The following is a 10,413-nucleotide window of genomic DNA, read 5'->3' on the forward strand; positions in this document are numbered from 1 at the left end:
AAAGTTTCTAGGACACTTCTGGAGAACGCTATGGGATAAAGTCGGAACCAAGCTATCATTCTCAACCACATGTCATCCACAAACAGATGGGCAAACCGAAGTGGTGAACAGGACGCTATCTACACTCCTCAGGACCTTAGTGAAAAGCAATCTCAAGTCATGGGAAGAATGTTTACCACACGTAGAGTTCACATATAATCACGCTAAGCATTCGGCTACTCTATTCTCACCTTTTGAAATTGTTTATGGTTTTAATCCACAATCACCTCTAAACTTGATTCCTTTGCCTTTAAGTGTGAAGTGTAGCTTTAATGGAAAAGAAAAGGCTGAACAGGTCAGGAGGATCCATGCTAAAGCTAAGGAGAACATAGAGAAAAGAACCAAGCAGTACGAGAAACATGCGAACAAGGACAGAAAGGAGCTCGTTTTCGAAGAAGGAGACTTGGTGTGGATTCATCTACGCAAGGATAGGTTCCCAGAAGAGAGGAAAAGCAAGCTTCTACCATGAGCTGACTGTCCATTTGAAGTCATCAAGAAAATCAACAACAACGCCTACCAGATTGATCTTCAAGGTAAGTATAATATATCTCCAACATTCAATGTTTTTGACTTGCTTCCTTATTATGCAGATCCCGATTTGAGGACAAATCCTTTTGAAGAGGGGGAGGATGATATGATCGTGGCCAGCAAGGAGTCAGAAGCTGCAGAGAAACCGGAGATCGTGGGAAGGATCACTCGTTCAAGAGCTAAGGAGATGGCCAAGGAAGCTCATTCACTCATAGCTGACGGATCATTCAATCTACCGAGGATCCAAGTCTTCAACATATCCACCTTGAAGACTTCACCCGGTAATGATAACTAGATAACTTAGGTGTGAAGTTTGTGCTCTGATTCCCATAGATGAGTTTTGTCCCAATGGGTTTTCTCGGTATGGTTTTTAATGAGGCAAATGGATCACTACGTCGAGTTATCTAGAAGTCATTACAATTGGGGAATAATGTACAAGTCACCATGACTTCTGTACTAATACAAGTGACTTCTGTACTACTACAGGTCACCTAGACGCTTCATTGTTTTCTTATTTCCTTTACACGCCTTGTTGTTTTATTTTGAACTTCCTGTTGTTTGGAGTGTCGAGCCTTAGGGTTGATTATAAAACCCAATAGCGACGCCTCCTTGTTTGGTAGGGAAGAAGTTTTATGTAACAAGTATTGTCATACTTTCTTCTCTCAATCCGAACTCGTGAATGCGTTCATGATTCCGAGTTTCTAAACACTTTGTGATCAAGAAACTCTTCACTCTGTTTTCGAATCCATATCACCATCTAAACACTTCTCACCGTTGAATCATTGTTTTCATTGTTCGATCTTCACACATAGTCACTCGCAAGTCATTCGTCCATCATCATCACCAAAATCACGTCGCCTATCGCCTGTCATCAGCCTCCATCAGAGTTCCATCCTAGGGAGATCGTATTATGTGGTATCATAGCGAACTCTGTGCCAAAGGCTGAGCGATTCTAAACCCTAATCTCGTTTTGTGTTGTTTCGATTTTGTTCATTTGTTAATTCCTTGTTGTGTTAGTCTCTGCTTCTTTTAGCTTTCGTTGTGAGTCTTGTTTAGTTTTAGGATTTGTTTTTGTTGTTCGTTTGTGTCTAGATTACGAGTCTTAGAGTTATTTTGTTTCTTTCACTCAAGGAACGTTTTACTTCGAGTTTTTCTTCTTTATTTTGTAGGCACAATGGAGCTTTCTCCAGAAGCTATGGAAGCTTTGAACCAAGCCATGGCTAAGCAAATAACAGAAGCAAACAAGACAATGTCTACTCAGTTCCAGCAACAGATGGAGCAGCTCAGTAACAAGTTTGAGAAGCAGATCAAAGATATAGCTCAAGCAACTAGCGCTTCAGATCAGAGTTCTTCAGAACCGCCTAGTCCTAATGAGGCTCTCCGCTTAGCTAAAGGGAAGGCACACGTGGGAGCTTCTTCCAAACATACACGGATCAGAACAACTACGTCACCTACTGGGGGGAGAGAGACTTGTTTCAATCAGAGAAGAAACACTCAAAGCACAGAAAGAGAGCATCGAAGAACTGGTAGAGATCCTACACGCCCACGACGAACTGAACAAGTAGCTGGGCATCGAATATACTTTGATACAGATAGAGAGTATTCAGAAGAAGATGAAGCTTCAGATCATAGCCAAGAGACAATGAGGAGGAACAGAAACAGAGATCACGGCAGGGATTATGATCTTTTGAGGCAGCAGCTGAATCATCTTAAGATTCAGTACCCTTCTTTCCATGGTACCAATGATCCAGAGACTTATCTAGACTGGGAAAGGAAGATGGAGTCGAACTTTCAAGTTCAAGGTACCTATAAGTTGAACAAGGTGAAGATAGCCATATCTGAATTCAATGGCTTTGCTTAGTTGTGGTGGGAGCAGTTGGGACTCACTAGACATCGACAGAGAGAGCCTGCTATCACTACATGGGAACAGTTAGTCACGCAGATGAGAAAGAAGTTTATGCCTACACACTACCAGAGAGAGATTCTTAACAAGCTGAGGCGTCTCACTCAAGGCACTAAGTCTGTAAGAGACTACTATCAGGAGCTGGAAACGCTTATGATCAGGGTTGATCTGAGAGAAAGTGAAGACATGGTTATGTCTAGGTTTCTTGGAGGTTTGAACAGAGAGATTCAAGACAAGATAGAGCTGCAGAACTATGAAGATGTGCAAGAAATGGTACATAAGGCAGAGCTAATTGAATCAAAGATCAAGAGAAAGGGAGTGAGGTCAACGTTTACGCCTAACATTCCCAAGCCAAGAGAGTTCAGCAAACCCGCCTTCACCAAGGACAGCAAACCCGCGACAGCCACAGTCAAAGAGGAAGTTAAGATCGTTTCAAGCCCAAGAGTAGCACCTTTACAAGTCATATCAGGTGTTTCAAATGCCAAGGGATGGGGCATTATTCCAGAGACTGTCCTAACAAAAAGATGTTTCTTCTTCAAGAAGGAGGAGAGATTGTGCCTGTAGATAGTTCAGATAGTGAACCAGAGTCTGATTTAGGTGAAAAAGGTGAACCAGCAGTCATGGGAGAGATGTTAGTAGCACACAGAGCTTTAAGCATTCAGACTCATCCAGATGATAGAGGTCAGCGTGAGAACCTCTTCCACACCCGGTGTATGGTTCAAGACAAGGTCTGCACCTTGATCGTTGATGGTGGTAGCTGTACTAATGCTGCTAGTGAAGAGATGGTACATAAGCTTAATCTCAAGACCACTTCACATCCAAGACCTTATCAGCTACAGTGGTTGAATAACAAAGGAGCTTTAATAGTATCGCAGCAAGTGGTAGTGAAACTCACAATTGGGAAGTATGAAGATGAGCTGCTTTCTGATGTGATTCCGATGAAGTCCAGTCATATTCTTTTGGGAAGACCATGGCAGTTTGACAGAAGAGTGTTTCATAATGGCTACACCAACAAGTAGTCATTTGAGTTCAAAGGACGCAAGATCACTCTTCTACCACTTACACCCAGCGAGATCTACAAGGATCAGCTTCACATGAACCGCAAGGATACAGAGAAAGTGTCTCACAGCCTGTACATCAATCACAGCGAGTTCAATAAGCTATTTGACCCAGAGATGACCATATTCATGTTTGTCTACAAAGACACACTCGCTAGTACCAAGCCAGCAAAAGAGCTTCCACGCGAGATGATAGAGATTATAGAGGAGTACAAGGATGTATTTCCAGAAGTGATACCTCCAGGCTTGCCTCCAATACGTGGGATAGAGCATCAGATCGATTTGGTACCAGGTTCAGCTCTACCTAACAGACCAGCTTACAGAACCAATCCTGTAGAGAATAAAGAGCTTCAGAAGCAAGTAGAAGAGTTGATGAACAAGGGACACATTAGAGAGAGTCTCAGTCCATGCGCAGTACCAGTCTTGCTCGTACCAAAGAAAGATGGTTCATGGAGGATGTGTGTTGACTGCAGAGCTATTAACAATATCATAGTGAAGTACATACATCCGATCCCGAGATTAGATGACATGCTGGACGAGCTATGTGGGTCAACAGTCTTCTCAAAGATCGATTTGAAGAGTGGGTATCATCATATCAGAATGAAGGATGGAGATCAATGGAAAACAACCTCAAGACCAAGCAAGGGCTCTACGAATGGCTAGTCATGCCGTTTGGTCTCACCAATGCTCCTAGCACCTTCATGCGTTTAATGAATCATGCTCTCAGAACTTTCATTGGCGTCTTCGTGGTTGTGTACTTCGAAGACATCCTCATCTACAGAAAAAGTCTAGAAGAACACTTAGAACACATCCGCCAAGTTCTAAATGTTCTTCGTTCTCAATCCCTCTTTGCTAATTTTTCTAAATGTTCGTTCTGTACTACTGAGGTTGTCTTTCTAGGCTTTATTGTCAGTGCAGAAGGAGTTAGAGTGGACGATGAGAAGGTCAAGGCTATTAAGGAGTGGCTAACACCCAAAAACGTGGCAGAAGTCAGGAGCTTTCATAGACTAGCAGGATTCTACAGGCGATTTGTCCAAGCCTTCAGTACTATTGCAGCGCCACTTACAGAAGTTATCAAGAAGGATGTAGGATTCAAATGGGAGGAAGCACAAGAGAAGGTGTTTTCAACCTTAAAAGAGAAGCTTATCACTGCCCCTATTCTTTTACTTCCTGATTTCATGAAAACTTTTGAGATTGAATGTGATGCCTCCGGAGTGGGTATAGGTGCTGTTTTGATGCAGGATAGGAAACCAGTAGCTTACTTCAGTCAGAAGCTGGGAGAATCGACACTAAACTATCCTACATATGACAAGGAGCTGTACGCCTTGGTTCGGGCTCTTCAAACGTGGCAGCATTACCTGTGGCCAAAGGAGTTTGTTATTCATACTGATCATGAGTCCTTGAAGCATCTCAAAGGACAACAGAAGCTCAACAAGAGACATGCCAGATGGATGGAGTTCATAGAGACTTTTCCCTACACGGTTAAGTACAAGAAAGGTAAGGATAATGTAGTCGCAGATGCATTATCCAGGAGGTACACTCTCGTTTCTACCTTGTCTTCTAAGCTTGAAGGTTTTGATAAAATAGTAGAACTTTATGAGACTGACATCGATTTTGCTGAGAGCTATGGCAAATGCCATAAGTTTGCTTTTGAAAACTAGTATAGGCAGGATGGATATCTATTTTATAAGGATTGATTGTGCATACCAAGAGGATCCATAAGGGAACTGTTGATTAGAGAAGCTCACAGAGGTGGACTAGCTGGACATTTCAGAGTGTCAAAGACTCTACTTGGACTGCAGGAACACTTCTATTGGCCTCAAATGAAGAAAGACGTTGAGAAAGTTTGTTCTAGGTGCCATATCTGCAAAATGGCCAAGGGTAAAGTACAGCCCAACGGCTTGTACACTCCTCTCCCTATCCCTTCTCAACCTTGGACTCATATTTCTATGGATTTTGTTCTTGGCTTACCTCGAACCAGAAATGGTAGAGACTCGATTTTCGTTGTGGTTGACAGGTTTAGCAAAATGGCTCACTTCATTGCCAGTCACAAGACGGATGATGCTGTTATTGTAGCTAACTTGTTTTTCAGGGAAGTAGTACGTCTGCATGGAATACCTCAAGTAATCGTTTCAGACCGAGATACAAAGTTTCTAGGACACTTCTGGAGAACGCTATCGGATAAAGTCGGAACCAAGCTATCATTCTCAACCACATGTCATCCACAAACAGATGGGCAAACCGAAGTGGTGATTATAAAACCCAGTAGCGACGCCTCCTTGTTTGGTAGCGAAGAAGTTTTATGTAACAAGTATTGTCATACTTTCTTCTCTCAATCCGAACTAGTGAATGCGTTCATGATTCCGATTTTCTAAACGCTTTGTGATCAAGAAACTCTTCACTCTGTTTTCGAATCCATGTCACCATCTAAACACTTCTCACCGTTGAATCATTGTTTTCATTGTTCGATCTTCACACATAGTCACTCACAAGTCATTCTTCCATCATCGTCACCAAAATCACGTCGCCTATCGCCTGTCATCAGCCTCCATCAGAGTTCCATCCTAGGGAGATTGTATTAGAAAGACATCAAGACTAGTTCGCGGATGGTTTGGACCAGAATTTAGAATTGTACGAAACAAGTACTCAGTATTCATGCACATACCATGGGGTAGATTATATGGCGTCAATATCACTGGCCATAATGAATGGTGACGAGACATCCCAAATGGATTGAACCCATCAGTACACAATCCCAGATACACGTTACAGGGTTCTTCAGCAAATTGAGGATTTTGCTCTTGAAAATACTTCTACTCTACTGCATCAGATGGATGACTCATTTCTCCCACCTTTGCTTGGTGCTCGGCATGCCATCGCATTCCTGCTGCTGTCTTGTGACTCTGATACATTCTCTTCAGTCTATCACCAATAGGTAAGTACCACATACGACTATATGGTACTTTGGTTCTGCGTCGGTCATTCTTAGGCTTCCATCTTGGTGCATCACAAAACAAACATTTTTCTTCCTTTTTGTCATCTTTCCAGAATAACATACAATTGTTTATACAAACATCAATTGTATGATGTGGGAGTCCTAAATTGCGCATCAATTTCTTTGTCTCGTAATGAGAACCCGCAGCCTGGTTTCCTTCTGGTAAATAATCACTCAACATTTCACATACTGAATCCACTAACTTTTCACTCATATTATAATCTGCCTTATTTTGCATAACTCTGGCAGCTAAAGATAATTGTGACTGACCTTCACGACAACCATCATATATTGGATTTTTTGCACCTTCTAACAAGTCATATAATTTTTTTGAATGGTTAAGTACTGGTTCTTCTACACTCTGATAACTCCCATCCCATTGATAGTTATCATCAAAACCCACATTAGAAGGAAATTCACCATATCCACATATCTATCTTCTACTACATTACCCACTTCCTCACTCCCACTAATAAATGTCGGATCAACATTACTCGTTCCTATATCCATATTAATTTCTTCCCAATGCTTATACCAAACATAATAATCTGGCATAAACCCATAACTAAAAAGATGATTCCAAATTCTAGTCCCTAGAAAATGCTTCATGTTTTTGCACCTACTACAAGGACAAAAAAACTTACCCCCATTTTCTTGTGCAAAAGGCTGGCTATTTGCAAATTGCATGAACTGCTCCATCCCGGCTCTGAACTCTTCTGTAAAATTTTCCGTCACCTCATCGATCCTCTTGTACATCTACTCTCGGAAATTACTATAATTGTAACTTCCTGACATTATTATAAATCTCAATGATCACGTTTTTTTTTGTTTCTTGTGTTGTTTTGTGTTTCTGTGAGTGAGAAAAACGATTGGTGAGCTAAGTTTATATAGGCATATTTAGTGACTAATTTAGTGACTAAATTATTTTGTTGCAAATAAGCGACTAATATACGACCATATCATAATTGTCACAAAACAGTCACCAATTAGTAGCTAAATTGTCGCCAAATTTAACGATTATGGTTTTAGTCGCTGATTGTAGTTAGAAAACCGTGTTTTTTTGTGGTGTTGTGAATCTGAAAACATTAATGGGGAAAGAAAAGACAAACTCAATTGAATGCGACTTGAATCTTATTTTTGGTCGACAATTCTATAGTATCTTATTCATGTTACACGTTTGTAGAGTAGCCAACCGAAGGCCAATTTGACCATTTAAATATATTTATATATCACTTCATCAATGTATCGTTGACTTTAGCTGTCTTTGTAAATCACTGACCATTAAATTAAATTATACATCATGTAACTATAGTACTTATATAATTAGACATTTTATGGCATTTAATATAATTATATTATCTTTAAATAGAAAATGTTTGATCTTTTGATCCAAAATCTTCATTAGTCTGAAAGTAATTCACTTATGATAATATGAATTTGTAACTTCTGGTAATTTCGAGTTTTAAAGAATTTTTTCCAAATAATTATTTTTTCTTTTTCTTTATTAGAGCAGACATAAAACCCAAAACTATTATAATTGATATATCATAGTTTTTATGGTTTTTAACCATGATATAAATGTGTTTTTTGAGTCTTTTGAGTTGTTTTCTAGGTTGTTTTTGAGTTTTTATAGAATTAGGTATGCATTAGTACGGATGGAACATAATAAAGCTAAATAGGAAGATTTGGAGCATAATCAAGCATTGAGCCTGAGATGTGAAGTTGGCAGACGAGTTCAAGAGTCTGCATCGACCGATGCAACCATAACATCGATCGATGCATCTTTCACAATCCAAGTTGGAAGCTTTCCCACAAGTTTTGGATGATTTACAAAAAGTGCCCAAACTTTCTTTATTTGCAATTAAGGCCCAATTCGTGTAAACTAGTATATATAGGATTTTTAGGTCATTGTTTAGATTTAAGTTTTACTTTTCTGTCACCTTTTGAGAGAAAGACCCTCAGAGCTTTTTGGGAGAGAGAAGCCAAGAACTCAACCCTATTGAGAGAAGCTTTCTAACTCCTTTGTTTTTCTCTTTTGTTTCTTTAATAATATCTATTTTATTCATGATGATTGCTTATTTCACCATGTCTGAGTAGATCTTTAGTTAGGTTCAGGTTTTTTATGATTTATTAGATTTGTTATTTTTAGGGATCATTATCTTCTGTGATCTTTATCTTTGGTTATTTTTCATATTAATTCTTGATTGATCACTTAGAATTAATAACCTAGGAAAATAAATTGATATTAGAATATAATTGATTTTTCTGATTAAACCTTTGATGAGCAAAATTACTTCTTACAAAGAGATTTCAATTAGTAATTTTGTGAACAATCTAAACTTGTTTTTAAAGCTGATTTTTAACCTTGAATTTTACAAAGAGATTTAGATTTTCGGGTTTTAAATTTAGATAATATTTGCAGTGAGAACTGATTTATTTTACAATTGTGTTTAGAGTTCTAGATCTGATTTTAATTGATTGAATCTTAATTTATTAATTGATTGAATATTTCATAAATTCCTGAGAATTTCCCTAGACCTAGCGTTTTTAATTCCAGAATTTACAACACTTTGTAATTCTGTTTTTGCATTGTTTTTAAATTAATATTTTGATTTAACGTAATTAAAAGATTAATAAGTCTTAGTCTATTGTGTGATCTAGAGTCTTTGTGGATTCGACCCCTAGAGTATTACAACTGCAAGGCTGTTAGTACCATTAGGGTATTACAATTTGAGCATATCAAATTTTGGCGCCGTTGTCGGGGACTCTTTTGATTCACCATTAGATTAAAGTCTTTAGTTTTGTCTAAATTTTTATTTTTATTTTTATTTTACTCACACACTTTTGTTTCTTTTCTCTTGTGTGTTTCAGGTATATGCCTTCTAAGCCCAACACCAAGAAAAATCAAACAGGTCCTACCTTGAATGTTACAAACCAAGAGTTGGGAAAACTAGAACGTGAAAACCGGAAAGCAGCCAAATCAACAAAGATGGTCAATCCAATCATTTTGAGAGTTGATGAGGCTGGAGTTTTGAGGTATCAAGAGGGTCATGTGCGCAACGAGCAAGGCCAGAAACATGATGCTGAAGGACGGTTGATTCAGGAAGAACTCGTCGTGGTTGATGAGAATGCCCGTTGCATCGATCGACGCAACCCCTAAGGCATCGATCGACGCAACGTTGGCATCGATCGACGCAATGCCAGAGCCGGTGCGGATGGAGCCAATTTGGATGTCACAACCAACATAATCTTCAGGCCAGACGGGACAACAATGGAGTGCTTGTCAAGACTCTTGCGGACTTCAACAGACTAGACTTGTTCTATGAGAATCGATCCGCGATTGTTTCTCCTCCATTCCCGAGGAATGATTTTGAGTTGAACCCTGCCTACTTTGCTCTTGTAGGACAAAGGCTGATATGTCTATATTTTGCCTCTGCTTAGCATGTATTTGTCATGCATTTAGCTAGAATAACTAGTTGTTTTGCATCATTTTCTAGCCTTTTTTGTACACTTTGCATGTTTAGGTAGTTCTTGCTTCATCTTTGCATACATTGTGTATTTCGGAGCATTTTAGGTATCTAGGAGACGCATCGTTCGAGCCACCTCGTTCGAGCCAGCCTCCCCGCGACCACTCGACCTCACTCGAGCCATCTCGATTGAGGCACTGATCACGCGCATTACTCGACCTCACTCGAGCCATCTTGATCGAGCCACTGATCATGCGCATCACTCGACCTCACTCAAGCCATCTCGATCGAGCCACTCGATGCGCACCGACTCGATCGCACATGTCAAGAAGAAAGACACTCTGTCTCACACACTTCAGGAGATTCTCAAACCGACTCTTTACCTTGTCGTTTTATGTTTTAGGGCTTTCCATATTTGACTAT

This window comes from Camelina sativa, chromosome 9, assembly GCF_030686135.1.
Source record: "Camelina sativa cultivar CO46 ecotype springtype chromosome 9, ASM3068613v1".
NCBI classification, from domain to species: Eukaryota; Viridiplantae; Streptophyta; class Magnoliopsida; order Brassicales; family Brassicaceae; genus Camelina; species Camelina sativa.